At 44.5% G+C, this 16,158-nt stretch overlaps 1 protein-coding gene across 1 annotated transcript in view; it reads right to left on the minus strand.

The window, feature by feature from the left end:
- Positions 1–1,593, minus strand: part of GJB1 (gap junction protein beta 1) — a 6,939-nt gene extending 5,346 nt beyond the window's left edge. The window contains exon 1 of the mRNA XM_008048859.1: positions 1,515–1,593. The gene's annotated coding sequence lies outside the window, so the exon portion shown is untranslated. The remainder of the gene's footprint in view (positions 1–1,514) is intronic.
- Positions 1,594–16,158: the final 14,565 nt, after the last annotated feature.

Genomic DNA, 16,158 nt, shown 5'->3' on the forward strand with positions numbered 1-16,158 from the left:
ACTCTCTCTCTCTCTCTCTCTCTCTCTCTCTCTCTCTCTCTCTCTCTCTCTGCCTCTACCTCCTCCCTATCCTTCCTTCCAACTGCAGGAAAATTCTTGTGTCTTTTTGGGGTTGAGGAAGAGGGCCTGACTGGACTGGATGAGATTACATTCAGCCTCAGACTCCATGCTCCCTCTCCCATTTCACAGGCAGCCCCTGGTCAGAAGGGGTCATAGGGTTTTCTTTGGGATTTCATGCTGCCTTCATCAGTCTGGTGTTGGCTAAGCTAGACTCCTCCAATGCTCTTTCTCTTCCCCTGCCTCCACCTAGTAGTTCTACATTATCTCAGTCCCTGGACTTGGTCATTCTAACCTGCCATACATATTCTGTGACCATACTTGGGTCAGATCCAGTCTGACTCATTCCAATTTTTTAATTCCCTCTTTCTGCCATGATCTTTTCATAGAACTTCTGCTAATGCCAGCTCCCTTAACCATCATTTGGACTATATCCCCTTACTCCTCCATCACCCATCTGACTTCCTGTTGCTCTCTACTTGGGCTTATTATAACAGCTTATTATAACATTTATGGAATGCCTACTATATGCTAGGAGCTGTATGTTCATGAACTTTCATGCTCACAGCAACCCTGTGAGCCATGAGCTATTGTCTCTGATTTACAGTTGAGGTAATAGAGGTTCCAAGAAGCTGATTACTTATTAGACAGCTGGTAAGCAAATGCTGGAGCTCAGGAGAGGAATCCTGTTGGCCCCTCAGCCAAGCTTGGGTCCCTTCTCACTGCCATGCTTCATCCTCATCTATACTTTTCTCCATCAAAACCCCTCTTATCTGGATTCTCCTTTCCTCACCTCATTTTGTAAGTCTATACATTCTGCTGTGCCGTTCCTAACAGCTGGAACAACTTTCAAACAGCTAGAGGACCACCCCTCCTTTAGGTCTCCAAACCATCAGTTACTCCAAGCTCAGCTTGAGTTTGCCTGCCTCCCCCAAGAAAATTGAGATGCATGCTCTCAAATCTGCAGCCCTGTTGGCTAGCCTTCTGTGGCCCCTCTGAGCTCACCGTATTCACCTACCTGCAGCCCCATGTTGAGTGCATGCCTGGCTTGCCTTGCAATCAGAGAAGGAAAACAGCATCTGGCAATGCCCAACAATCCCACCAAACCCTAACCCTGTGTGTCAGAAAATGTCTCACAGAGGCAAAACTTGGCCACCTTGCACCTAGGGTGTCCCTTGAGTGCTACCAGGAATCTGGGCCCATGGGGATGAGGGAAATCCTTGACTGGGGGGAAAAAGAGTGAGAAAATAAGCAACTTTGAGCCTGGAAAGAGGTTGCAGAAAGAGGTTAAGCCAGCTTGGCACCTGGCAGGAGGGGGCCTCACTCCAGCTCAGTGAGAAATATAGAAGTGGCTGAATGCTGAGGTCAAGAGCAACCAAGACCCAGCCCCCATTTCTGGCCCCCTATGTCACATCAGCCCTCCCTGGCCCACCTCCCTCAGCCCCCAGCCTCCTCACCTCCCTGACACCGCCACACTTGGCTGTTGCTGCCCTTTCCCAGAGAATGTCTGCAGGCGTGTCAGCCCTATGCCACCAGGTACTGTCAGCCCAGCCCAGGGGAGGGACAAGGAGCCCAGGGCCGGAGCCAGAAATGGCCCAGAGCCCAAAAGGAACCAGACAAACATTAACCAGCCCCACCTCCTCTCACGTACAATCATTAAACAAGATTGATCCCTTGAGCTCCCAATGGGTTTGGAGAGACACATCACATAGCCTAAAGTCACTGCCCTGTCCCAGAGGGAGCGAGGCGTCATTGTCACCCACATGCCCATGTTTAGTTTATCTGGGAGAGTGAACTGGACCCAGATTCCTCAACATCCCTCAGCCTTCCCCCACCCCCTTAGGTAGATCCACTGTGTGGGCAAGCTGCAAAGAGGGTTCCTGCACTAGATGTCATCCTGGCCATCCCTTCCAGCTCCCTGTCTCTAAAACTATATGAGAGTGAAGAGGAAAAGGCCATAGGCTATGCCTACTGGGATCTGAGGTCAAAATGAGAGCCAACAGTGCTTCCCATCCATATGGCAGGACCAACGTGTCCTTTGGCTACCTACTCATTGTCCATGTCCTGAGTGGCTGGATACTGACCAAACTATGTCCAATCCTATGCCAGAACCCTAAAACCTCCTAGAAATTGCCTTCTACCCTCGAGGCCAAGACACTTGAACTGCAAAGTGTATCATGTGCAGCAACAAATCTTGGCAATGATTAAGGTAAACAGAGAATGTCAACCATTAACTGAGGGATCAGTCTAGTTTCAAGGTCTCCACCACCAAGGGCTTATATGTAGACCCTGCTAGTTCTGTGGCCTGGTCGGCAGTGGAATGATAAGTGAAGTCAGCAAAAACTGGTCCCCTGCCTTCTCCTCACTCCAACTTGAGCTCATTGCCAGAAAGAGAGCCAGGGCCTCAGCTTCCCTTGGCCTAACCTGGGCATATGGATACATCAGTCAATAAGTCATTATTGGATACCTACTGTGAATCCAGCATAGGGCTACATGCCGGGGGCAGGTGACAGAGAAGGTGAAAACATTTCAACAGTTCTTAAGAGATTTATCAACTTCCTGAGGAGAGGAGACCACATCCAAGAAATTGCTGTGAAAAATTTTAGTGTGTGTTCAATTATGTGGCTCTAACTTTGACTGCTGAGGGAGTTCAGGGAAGAGGAAGATGTGAGTAAACTGAAGTAGTCAGGGAAGGTTTCCTAGAGAAGGTGAGGTTTGAGTGAAAACGTAAAAAATAGGTGGGAGATGAAAAGGGAAAATGTAGGGCTAGCATTCCAGGAAGGAGGAACAGTACAAGAAAGGCACAGAGTAGGAATGAGCAAGGTATGTCTGTGAGACAGGAAGGAGGCAGGATTGTGTTGGGTGGCTGTGGAAGAAATTGTCAATCAGCTAAGGGGCTCAAAGTATGGAGGATATTTAAGATAGAGAATTCATTTAGTGTGTGTCTGGTAAACTTGGTAAAAGGCAAATGTGAGCTAGACACCATGGGAGCAGGGGGAGTAGGCTGAATGCCATTCTTTGGTTCTCATGATTCCTGCTGTGAGTATCATTTGGAGTGGATAAAGAGGACTAGCATTTCTTGAGTACTTAATGCATGAAAGGAAATGTTCAAAGTGCTTTGCAAGTATTTATTTGTTTGAGCCTCAAAATAACCGACAAAGCTGAATCTGAACCCAGGTAGTCTGGCTCCCGAACTTGTTTACTTTACCACTACATCACAGCTGGTGAACTCTACAGGTCTCATTGAGAATCTGAGTAGGAAGTGATCCCTGACTCCAGAAGGTTCTAAGCTAACAGGAGAGATGAGTCACTCACCTGAGTAACTGCAACTGAAGCAATCAGTTAAGGAACTATCTCCTAAATGCCATATGCACATATAAGGTGCCAGAAGAAGTTCAAACCTAGGAGAAAAGTGTAGGTTTAACGGAGGAGGCAGAGTTGGACTTGGGTCATAAAGCAGATGGAAAAGCCATACATTCCAGGTGACAGGAAGCTGTGAGATGTGTTTAGGGAATGGTGGGCAGACCTGTTTGACCAGAAGAGAGAACTCCTGTAGTGGATCTCCTAGGAAGAGAAATTACAGACCAATATTCGAGTGTACTTATTGTTCCTTGGACTTCTGGCAGGGTTTCTTTGGGGTGCTTGTAGTTCTAGGCTACAGGAAGTCTACTTCAGTAGTTTGAGTCTATATAAAATATACTGTTGCTAGAATCAACTTATTGGCTGCCTGTGTACTGTTACTTAAACAAATCTTTTGGATAGGCTGCTGCTGCTGCTGCAAGAGAAAAGAAGGGCCAGAAGAGAGAAGGGAGAGGAGAGGAAAGAAAAGAAGGGGAGAATGGAGAGGAGAGGAGGAAGATGACTAGAGTGAGCAATGCCATTCAGCTGCCTCCTTGAGTCCTAAGCAGACTCTTCTTACAATGAATGTTTTAGGGGGATATTTAAAACTTGTTTAATGTCAACTTGCTTATTTCCTGAGATTCACTCAGGAAAATCTGCATTAGATCTTGAGACACACAAGGTAAACGACACTAAATATAAGCCTGCAGTTTCTGGCATGGTTCAAACATCAGCTCACACAAGGGTTTTCCCCATTCCTGTTCTATGCAAGACCAGGATAGTTGGTGGAGCAAACTGATCACATTATTTAAGAGCATAGTTTACCATTGGTATTGTCATAGTTCAGAGCTTGGGACCTTGTAAACGGAATCAGCAACCTGGTGAGAGCTCTACTCGTTACATCACGGGGCAGTGCTGGCTGCCTCAGCAGTGGCAGTCTTGAGGTTTTCTTGGGTGGTGTGCAGCACCACTGCCTTACATGTGGAGTCCATCATCCAGCCCATCCCTGGGCTCGTTACCGAACAAAATGTGGCATTTTGTGTGGCTTTGATCACTGAGGCAGCATTGCCGTATGGCTCAGAAATCAAAGGGGACAGTTTTCAATATAAATGTTGCTTATGACACATAGGCAAAAACTTTTCTCGAATGGGTTCATAAGATTAAGGAAATGGCTAACCCTGAAAATCTGCAGAACATTTCAGAAGTCTCCACCACAGATCAGGCAATGGGAGATTATGCAAACTGTTCTCAGTAAGGACTGCAAGAGAAAGATGGAAGTGGTCCTGTATTCAAAATTGGTATTATTTTTCACAAGTGCTTTTCACAAGGTCACATAATTATATAAATGTATCCAAGCCCCAGGAATTCATGTTCTTTGAAGAGGCCAACTAGAGGGAGTTATCAATATTTTTCCAAGGGAGTTTCTGAAGAATTATACCCAGATAGTGCTCCAATTCACTTGACAGTTGGGCACATACTATTTGCTCTAAAGACAGTTTAGAACGGGGAACAAAAGCTAAGTTGTTTCAGGGCCCTTCCCTTGAAAACCTAATTGTGTGAAATATCCTAAAACCAGTCTCATGTTGTTAGGATGGTACACTCATTCAGTCAGTAGTAAGGTCTACAAGTGATGTGGGTGCTTCCTGGAGCCTATAGATTTATTGAGAATGAGGACTTTAAGCAGCACCACATCTACCCTCTGCAACTTGGAATTCATTTTGTTCATTATTTTGTTTTATGAAAACTCTAATTCATGATTTGAGGAACGGTACTATATTTCCTTTTTTTTTTTTTTTTTTGAGATAAAACAAGTCAAATTTGTTAGAGTTGTCCACAGTCAACAGTGGTGATCTTGCTGGTCTTGCCATTCTTGGACCCAAAGTCCTCCATGGCTTGCACAACATTCATGCCCTCTTTCACCTTACCAAAAACCATATGCTTGCCATTCAACCATTCAGTCTTAGTAGTGCAGATGAAAAACTGGGAACCGTTTGTGTGGGGTCCAGCATTTGCCATGGACAAGATGCCGGGACCTGTATGCTTCAAGATGAAGTTCTCATCATCAAATTTCTCCCCATAGATGGACTTGCCGCCAGTGCCATTATGGCATGTAAACTCACCACCCTAGCATGTGAACCCTGGAATAATTTTGTGAAAGCAGAAATCCTTATAATCAAATCCTTTCTCTCCAGTGCTCAGAGCACGAAAGTTTTCTGCTGTCTTTGGAACTTTGTCTGCAAACAGCTCGAAGGAGACATGTCCCAAGGGCTCGCCGTCGACGGCGATGTTGAAGAACACGGTGGGGTTGACCATGGCTGATGGGAAAAGGCTCAAGGCGGCGGCGTCTGCAAAGCCGGTACTATATTTCACCGATGCCTGAGCACTGGACCAACAGAGGCTGTGCTTGCAAAAGACTCCAGAAAGTTCCACATCCTTTCACTAGACCCAGTAGCCAAATGAAAAAAGTGAAATGGGAAATTGGAACTTTTGGGTTCCTGCTTTAATTCAGTCCCTGTAGCTTAGTGTCCATCTCCTGCTCCTTCTGCCTTTGGGGGTGTAGTGCACTGTAGGACCTATGGGATGGCACAGGGCTAGGAAGCTCCCAGATTGATCTAATCCTGGATTTTTACCCAAGGGAATTAAAGGTAGGGTGGTAGGAGTGAGGAGTCCAGATCAGAGCCAGAAAATGGGGGCATATGCTGGGTGGGTGACTTACGCCTATAATCCAGGAGGCCGAGGTGAGAGGATTGCCTGAACTCACGGGTTCGAGAAAATGGGGGCAAGCATCGAATTGGAAGGGTAAGGTGAAAAGGACACAAAGAGACAACCCCCTGGGTCTCCTCCTGCTCTGGGAAGTTTTCTATCCTCTCAATAAATTCTGCTTTAAAAAGAAAAGAAAAGAAAAGGACACAGAAATTTAGCTTGTTCTGCTAATAGTCCGAATTTGGGCGGTCAACCTAATGAGCTAACTCCCTGCCCATTAAGCTGTTTTTTGTTTATTTGTTTGTTTTATTTTTTTGAGTTGGGGTCTGGCTCTGTCACCCAGGCTGAAGTGCAGTAGCATGATCACAGTTCACTGCAGCCTCGACCTCCTGGGCTCAGGAGATCCTTCTACCTTGACCTCCTGAGTAGCTGGGACTACAGGTGTATGCCACCACCATGTCCAGCTAGTTTTTTTTTTTTAGAAAACAAGATTTATTGAGAAACAGAAAAGCTCCCACAATGGGAGGGGACCTGAGGGGGTTGCCCTAAATTTTTTTTTTTTTTTTTTTTTAGAGACGAGGTCTTTCTATGTTGCCTAGACTAGGCTTGAACACCTGGGTTCAAGCAATTCTCCCACATCAGCCTCCCAAAGTGCTGGGATGCCAGGTGTGAGCCACCACGCCTGGCCCATACTGTTAATAGTTAGGTTTCCTTTCAGTTTTTTTTTCTTTATATGCATACCATAATTGAAATCATATTGTATATACAGGAGATTTTTTTTTCATAGGATTCTTTTCCAGGTCTTTCAAATAGAAATCTACTGGCTCATCATTTGCCCCCATGAAACTGATGATTCGATAAAACATGTAAACCATGCCCTAAATAAAAACCCTGATACTCACCCTTCCTGCTAGAAGAATCTTTGAACTTCCCTGTGCTCCCTTGGTCAGCCAAGTTTGCCAAAAATAACTCCATAGATGCCTCATCCAGAGTCTCCCTGCCTCAGTATTGCAACCACTACCCTTGAAACTTCCCTGAACCACCCTGTATGACTATGTCAATACCTAAGAGAATGCCAGGCTGCTGATAACATCCTGTAGGCCAAGGTTTCTGCTGACAACCACTGCTTGAAGGAGGGATGGCAGGCTGTCTAGGTAGGAAACTCTGGTGGTTTTCCTCCTACTCCACCTGCCCCAGGCAAATTCAGGGACTGATTTCTAGACCCATTCAGACATCTGAAATTATGAACTCTGTTGCCTTCTGCTTAGAGTCCCCCACCTCCCTGTCCATACATATCCATCCATCCTATCAGGAATAGGGAACCAGAGTATGTGATTACGGGGACACTCAACAGCTCCACCAATGTTAATTTCAGCACCTAGTCCAGGGAGAGGATTATGGGCTAGAGGGGCACCCATAAGAGCTTGAGTCCAACCTTAACTCCCATCCATGATGCTTTTTGCTTTCAAAAGCGCCATCTTAGCTCCAGTCCCAGCCTAAACAGTGGGAGTGAGGGTGACACAAGAGAATAGGAGGATACAATCTTGTATGCCTTCTTTAAACTGTTATATCGGACCCTATAACAGACTTTGAACACCATATAAAATGGGAGCTCCAACATAACTTCATCCTTTTTTTTTTTTTTAACTCAGAATGTCACTCTGTAGCCCAGGCTAGAGTACAGTGGCAAGCTCACATCTCACCACAGCTTCAACCTCCTGGGTTCAAGCGATCATCCCACCTCAGCCTCCTGAGTAGCTGGGACTACAGGTGTGCGCTACCACACTCAGCTAGTTTTTTTTTTTTTTTGAGTCAGAGTCTCATTCTGTCACAGGCTGGAGTGCAGTGGCATGCTCACGGCCACTGCAGCCTTGACCCTCTGGGCTCAGGTGATCCTTCTGCTTCATCCTTTTAAGTAGCTGGAACTACAGGCACGCACCAACACGCCCAGCTAATTTTTTTTATTTATTGTACAGACAAGGTCTTGCCATGTTGCACAGGCTTGTTTCGACCCCCTGGTCTCAGGCAATCCTCTTGTCTCAGTCTCCCAAAGTGCTGGGATTACAGGCATGAGCCACTGTGCCCAGCTTTATTTTTATTTATTTATTTTTTTGAGTCAGAGTCTCACCCTGTCGCCCAGGCTAGAGTGCAGTGGCACTCTTACAGACACTGCAGCCTCGACCTGCTGAGCTCAGGCGATCCTTCCTCCTTAGTCTTCCAAGTAGCCGGAATTACAGGTGCGTGCCACTACACTTTAATTTTTTGATTTTTGTAGAGACTAAGTCTTGCTATGTTGCCCAGGCTAGTCTCAAACTCCTGGGCTCAAGCAATCCTCTTGCCTCAGTCTCACAAAGTACTGGGATTACAGGTGTGAGCCACTGTAACAGGTCTCATCTTCATCCTTTGTATCCATCTCTTTTCCCCCTCTGGTGCTTGACTCATGACTTTAAATCCATCTTCTAACTAACCTACTTTCCTTAATCTGTTCCTTGTACATGAACAGGACAATCTTGTTCCCAAGTCTCTCAGCCAAAGATTTTGTCTCCCTTCTTCTTTTTCCGTCCTTGCTTTGCCCTTTGATTGACGATTATGGTTCTCCTCTATGGCTTTCCTTCCCTAGGCCTCCTCAGGTGAAAACCTCTTCTAGTTGGATGCTCCTAGGATCTTCCTCCTTCTGTTCATCCAAAATAAGGATTCCACCATCAGTGGGGCCCCTGCTTTAGATATAAAATAAGGGCTTCAGACCCTCTGAAGAGGCCTCCAGTTTGACTGTTTTCCTCCTACAAAAGACAAGGATAATCGAGCTACTTCATTGTCTCCTAGGAAATGGGTGTCCAGTGGCATTGGATTTTCCAGCATGAGGGCACTTTGTGGAATGTCAAGCAGTTATTGATTTCTGAACCTGAGCTAGTGCTTTACAATAAACATAAACTGTTCTTGCTCACTGCTGATATTCCACTTCATGCTGTTGGGGCTGGCTTGAGTCATTGAATGCACTGAGGTTTGACTCATTCCTAGAGAAATAATATTGTCTATACAAATGAGCTGCAAATGATTCATGTGACAAAGAAGCCCTCGCTGTTGTCACATGAATCGTAAGAACTGCATAGCTACTTCATACTCATCAGAAGCTCTTTTGGGGGATTCCTCTTCAAGAAGTAACTCACACTCTAAGTTATATGGCTGCATATGCAACATTGGAGTGCTCTACTAAATTTTAATAACAGTGAGTTTGTCTCTGAGTCTGGAAGAGCAATTTCTGATGTTGATTCCCTGAGATGACTGCCACTACCAATTCCACACTGTGCTGTACTCCTTATACTGAACCTCTGGATGTCAGAAGAACTTCATAACTGACTTCTCTTCAGGGTACTCAAAACCACCATACATAGTGTGGGATTCGCAGACTGAATGGTATCTTAAACTGGGTTTCTGCCTTTTTAATTTTCCTTCTTAACTAAGTTTTCTGAAAGATGCTTTTAGACTTGCTGTCTCCACTTCTCCATCTCCTATTTACTCTTCAATTCCACTCTAAACTCGCTTCCACCTCTACTCCCCACTCCACTGAAATAGTTTCACCAAGGAGGTCACTTTGTTGCTAAATCCAAATGACACCCTTCAGAATGTGCCTCACTGGATCTCTCTGAGGCCTTTGATACCGTTGAACACATTCACCTTCTTCTTGTTTTTGTTTTTGTTTTTTTGAGTTGAAGTCTCACTCGCCCGGTTGGAGTACAATGGCATGCTCACGGTTATGGCAGCCTTGACCTGCTGGGCTCAGGCAATCCTTCCACCTAAGTCTTCCAAGTAGCTGGAACCACAGGCACATGCCACCATGCCAGGCTAATTTTTTGATTTATTGTAGAGACGAGGTTTTGCCAAATTGCTCAGGCTGTTTTTGAACACCTGGACTCAGGCAATTCTCTCACTTCTGCCTTCCAAACTGCTAGAATTACAGGTGTGAACCACTGTGCCCAGCTCCTTTTTATATTAATTCTTATGCTTGTTGATTATAAAAGTAATATGCATTCTTTATAGAGAAACTGAGAAATACAAAAAAAAATAAGGTTGAAAATAAAAATAGTCTGTAACACCACCACCCAGAGATAAGCATTACTAGCCTTAAAGTCATTTTTATTTCTTTATTTTTTATATATAGAGGTGGGGCCTCACTATGTTGCCCAGGCTGGTCTCAAACTCCTGGCCTCAAGAGATCCTCCTGCCTTGGCCTCCCAAATTGCTGGGATTATAGGCATGTGCCACTGCACCTGGTCTAAAGTCATTTTTTTTTTTTTTTGAGTTGGAGCCTCACTCTGTCGCCCAGACTGGAGTGCAGTGGCCACTCCCGGCCACCGCAGCCTTGACCTGCTGGGCTCCGGCGATGCTTCCGCCTCAGCCTTCCAAGTAGCTGGAACTACAGGCGCGCGCTACCACACCCGGCTAATTTTTTGATTTATTGTAGAGATGAGATCTCGCCAAATTGCCCAGGCGGGTCTCAAACCTGCGGGCTCAGGCAATCCACTCACCTCCGCCTTCCAAAGAGCGGGATTACAGGCTGAGCCACCGAGCCCAGCTAAAGTCATTTTTTCAACGAGAAATATATACATATACTTTAAAATAAAATTGTCATCATATGATACAGATTATTTTGTTTATTCTTTTTCTTTCCTTTTCTTTTTGAGTCAGGGTCTCACTCTGTCACCCAGGCTGGAGTGCAGTGACACAATCACGGCTCACTATAGCCTCAATTTCCTAGGCTCAGGTGATCCTTTCACCTCAACCCCTGAGTAGCTGGGACTACAGGCATGCATCACCATGTCCAGCTAATTTTTTGATTTTTTTTTTTTTGTAAAGACGAGGTCTTGCTATGTTGCCCAGGCTGGTCTCGAACTCCTGGGCTCAGGCAATCCTCCTGCCTTAGCTTCCCAAAGTGCTGGACTTACAGATGTGAGCCACTGTGCCCAGTCATATGATACAGATTATTTTGTATCTTGCTTTTTCACTTGACATTATACTATGAGCATTTAAAAATGTCATTAAATATTCCTCTAAACATAGTTTTTAGTGGCTGCATAGTCTCATTTGTTTTTTGGTTTTTTTTTTTTTTTTTGAGACAGGGTCTTGTTGTGTTACTCAGGCTTGAGTGCAGTGGCTATTCACAGGCATGATTATAGTGTACTACAACCTCAAATTCCTGGGCTCAAGCAATTCTCTTGCCACAGTCTCCTAAGTAACTGGTACTACAGGTGTGCTGTGCCTGGCTCTCTTTTGATTTTTGTTACTCTTTTCTCTACTAGTCTCTCTCTTTTCTCTGTGATCGCTCCATGCTTTCTTCTTACCTTGCCCCTTAAATGTTGGTTACTTAGAGTTCCATTCTCTGTTCTCTGTTCTTACTTTCCAAACTCTTCCTGAGCAGTCTCATCTACTTCTGTGCCGTGAACTTCTGATAGTATCAAATCTGTATTTTTAGGCCAGTCCTCACTCCTGCTCCCCAAATATATACGTGATATCCATCTTATCTCTTCTGTTCCCAAACAGCTGGCCCTCCAGTGTTCCTTTATTTCATTGGATGGCATCATATCCACCCATTGTCAAGAATCTGGGGAGTCACATTAGCTTCTTCCTCTTCTTTTTTTTTTTTTTGAGTTGGGGCCTCAACTCTGTCTCCCAGGTTGGAATGCAATGGCACAATCACGACTCACCACAGCCTCCATCTCCTGGGCTCAAAGGATCATCCTGCCTCAGCCTCCTGAGTAGCTGGGACTACAGGCACGTGCCACCACAGCTAGCTAATTTTTTTATTTCTTTTGTTGAGATGAAGTTCTCTCTATGTTGCCTTGGATGGTCTCGAACTTTGGGGTTCAAGTAATTCTCCCACTTTGGCCTTCCCTAGTGCTGGAATTGCAGGCATAAGCCACTGTGTCCGGCCAAAGTATTATTTCTTGAATGTGTATCTGATCATGTCAGATAGTTTAAAATTTTTCATTGCCTCCTCACTGCCTTCAGAATAAAATTTATCTAAAATCCCATTTTCCCACTTCTTTATCATCTCCTCTTCATTCTTCAAAATTCAACTCAGATATTCTGCCCTTCACATACAAAGGCTGAGGAGTGGGAGAGGTAGCCAGTGACCTTTTGTGCTAAATTTAGTTTAGGTTTTATTCATACCATTTTCTCTATCCCTCTCCTTCTCCTCTGCCCTGTATATCTCTGTGATACCACTTATCATTGTCTATCATATTGTCTGTTTACTTGTATGTTTCCTCTATTAGACAAAATACTTTTTTAAGGGAAGGGAACTCTTCATCTCTGTATCAGCACCTATGTGCCTGGCGAGTAGTAGGTGTTTAGAATAAGTTTGATGATGATTGAGTGAATGAATAAATAGAGGTGGCCAACAGAGGAATGACTCGAGGCCTTTAAGATATCCTCTAGCTGTCAGCATGAGAATCCAGTCATCTTTTTATCTTGGCCATATCCCAGGCAGCACTTCCAGAACTGGAATAATCTGCATAGAGGTCTTAACTAAAAGCAGTGTCCAGAATGGCCTGGAACAGACCTTGCTACTGAGAGATCATAAAGGTGTGTCACACATGCCAACCTACTTGGCCTGCATCACCCATCATAGCTACCCACTTTTCCAAGGGAAATGATTCAGGGAGCTTAACCAAGAATCCCTTCCCAGGGAAAGATTAATCTCTGGATCATGGTAGTCTCCTTTTACAAATGGTTCCAAAGTGCTTCTGTTTCCACCTCCTCACCTCTTCAGCACAAGCCACTGTTCTCTCTAGCTGCTTGTAGTCCACTGGCTGGTGAAGATGAGTCTCCATAGACCACAGCTTATTTTAGGAATAGTGGACAAGAAACTTATCTGAACTGTCACTCTTCCTACTGCATCACCCTCAAGCAAACCATCAGGTTGAAAGTTACCAACCAAGGCTGCTCTGAAGCACATTGTTGGAGATTTGCCAACAAGGTTTCCCAGATTTCTTGTCTCTCAACATGTTACTCCGTGTTCAGCAACAACAGTTGGTCTTGCTGAATTACTGATGAGATGTCTCAAGATTTGGCTCCACAGTTTTCATTTCTATGGAGAATGCAAAATGAATGAGACAAGACTCACTGGTTGTTTAACTAACTAGCTCTACTACAAGGTAAGTGAAATAAGTGTTAAACAGACACATTAGCAATATGTTGTGAGAACACTGGTGAAAAAAGGAAGGGGGATGGGAACTCATGTTAGCTGAACACGTAACTATGACAGCAAGTCCTTTCGCATAATATTGTCACAGAGATTAATTCTGACTAGTGAATTCATGTATTGGAACATTTGGGTTGGGCCTTGAAAGACAAGTAAGAGTTGGATAGGAGGTCAATCAAGTGAAGAACACTTGAAGTTGAGAGAACAGTATGTAAAAAGGAAACAGGGCATGAAAGTGTTTAAGGAACACAGAATATTGGGCATGGCTGGACCACAGGGTATATAAGTATAAAAGGGTAGTGTGAGTAGTAAGGCATGGAAAGGTGGGCTGACACAGTTTTGGAGGAATTTTAATGCTTGGCTTGGAAATTTGAATTTTATTTTGTAGGCAATAAGAAGCCACTACAAGCTTTTCTTTTTTTCCCAAGGGGGAGAAGCTGGCATCTTTATTTACTTATTTTTATTTTTTAACTTTTAATTTTTAAATTTTAAACATGTGGGGTACAATTCAGGGTTAGGTATACAAATGTTCATTATACAGGTACCCTTGTTGATGAGGTGTGCCCCCCCAGCTTTTCTTTTCTTTCCTTTTTTTTTTGAGTCAGAATCTCACTCTGTTGCCCAGGCTAGAGTGCAGTGGCCCGCTCATGGCCACTGCAGCCTCGACCTGCTGGGCTCAGGTGATCCTTCCACCTCAGCCTTCCAAGTAGCTGGAACTACAGGTAAGTGCCACCAAGCCCAGCTAACTTTTCTTTATTTATTATAGAGATGAGATCTTGCCAACTTGCCCAGGCTAGTCTTAAGCCCCTGGACTCAGGCAATCTTCTCCCCTCCGCCTCCCAAAGTGCTGGAATTATAGGTGTGAGTCACTGCACCTGGCCATGGAACCACTAAAAGCTTTTCAATGTGGGGGGAGGATAACAAGAAATGATGCTACAGGGAGATTAGCTTAGCAGAATGAATCGGGCACCGGGTAGACTAGAGGTTGCAAATGTAGGTAGGAGGCTGTGTCAACAATCCAGCCATGATGTTACAAAGTTTTGATTTAGGGAGGTGGCAACAGTGATGAAAAAGAAGTGACAGATCTAATAAGATAACAAGAAGCAATATGATGTGGAACAAAGTACATTGGACTAGGGCTCCAATAGCCCTGGGGTTCCAGTCTTGACTTTTACTTATAGGCTATGTGACTTTACTTTCCAGGTACTCAATTTTTTTTCTTTCAGAAAAGGTGAAGCTTGGAGAAATAATTATCTTTAAGATTTCCTACAGCTTGAGTGTGCTTAATCACTGTACTGGGTGGATATTTATTTATTTATAAATACTTCTTTAGAAACAAGGTCTCACTTAGTCACCCAGGCTGGAGTGCAGTAGTGCTATCATACCTCACTGCAACCTCAAACTCCTGGGCTCAAATGATCCTCCTGCCTCAGCCTCCCAAATAGCTGGGACTACAGGCATGCACCACCATGTCTGGATAATTATTTTATTTGTGTAGAGACAGGGTTTCGCTATATTGCCCAAGCTGGTCTTGAACTCCCGACTTCAACTCCTGCCTCAGCCTCCCAAAGTGCTGGGATTACAGGCATGAGCCATTGCACCTGACCTACATGGACATTTATATACGACCAATTGACAAGGCATGGTAAAGGATTAGCTGACTAAGAGAATGGAGATACCATTAATAGGATAGTGGAATCAAAGGGAGAAGCTAGCCGAATGGGGAAATATGATGTTCAGAAATGCTGAATGTGAGGTGGTAGTGGAACATGTAGCTGACTGTAAGAAGGGTGGGACAGCAGCTCTGCTGAGAGGTAAGGGCAGGAGATTTTAATTTGGCAGTCAAAAGCCTACAAACAATACAGAAGCTATACAGAGTTTATAGAAAGAGGAAATAAGTGTAGGAGAAAAAAGAGCAAAGAATCATGGGAAGTGAGAAAAGCAGGGGGAGGACAAGGAAGGAACAACTGACTGGAAACCTTGAACAAACTACTTCCAATTTCTGGCTCTTTAGTCTCCTCATTTGTAAAATGAGGGGGCTGGAGTAAGTAAGCTCTACAAGACTCTTAGCTGTGACATCTATGCATAATCAGAGATCGAATGAACAGAACACCATGGAAACTGAAGAAGAGAGTTTCTAAAAGAAGGCATTAAGAGGTCACTTGCTACATGATGTCTATACTTTGTTAAGCCTAAACATAAAAATAGACAATTCCAGCTGGGCTCGGTGGCTCAGCCTGTAATCCCAGCGCTTTGGGAGGCTAAGGTGAGTGGATTGCCTGCGCCCACGGGTTCGAGACCCACCTGGGCAACTTGGCGAGCCCTCATCTCTACAATAAATCAAAAAATTAGCCGAGTGTGGTAGCGCGCGCCTGTAGTTCCAGCTACTTAGAAGACTGAGGTGGAAGGATCGCCGGAGCCCAGCAGGTTGAGGCTGCGGTGGCCGGGAGTGGCCACTGCACTCCAGTCTGGGCAACAGAATGAGACTCCAACTCAAAAAAAAAAAATAGACAATTCCCTCGTACCTTTGGGTCTTCATTCTGAAGGCTCCCATGTCATGTAAAACCATAACAAAATAAATGTATATGCTTTTTCTCATTTTAAAAAAAGGTCATTTGTATCCCATGCTGCAGAAGTGTCAGGGACTGAGGACCTAGATGAAGCCACTGATTTAGCAATTAAAGATCCCCTCCAAGGTAAGGACCTCTCCCTCCTGCTCATGCCACTTATTTTCTATACACTTTCTCCTACCACCTTGAAATGTGAACAGTCTGCACAATACAGTTCTCTATCCTCCACAGAGGCTTAGTTCAACCACTCTCCCATATCAACTGTTATCTCTTTTTTTTTTTTTTTGA

This window comes from Carlito syrichta, unplaced genomic scaffold (genome assembly GCF_000164805.1).
Source record: "Carlito syrichta isolate Samal-C Ts95f unplaced genomic scaffold, Tarsius_syrichta-2.0.1 Scaffold127161, whole genome shotgun sequence".
Classification (NCBI taxonomy): Eukaryota; Metazoa; Chordata; class Mammalia; order Primates; family Tarsiidae; genus Carlito; species Carlito syrichta.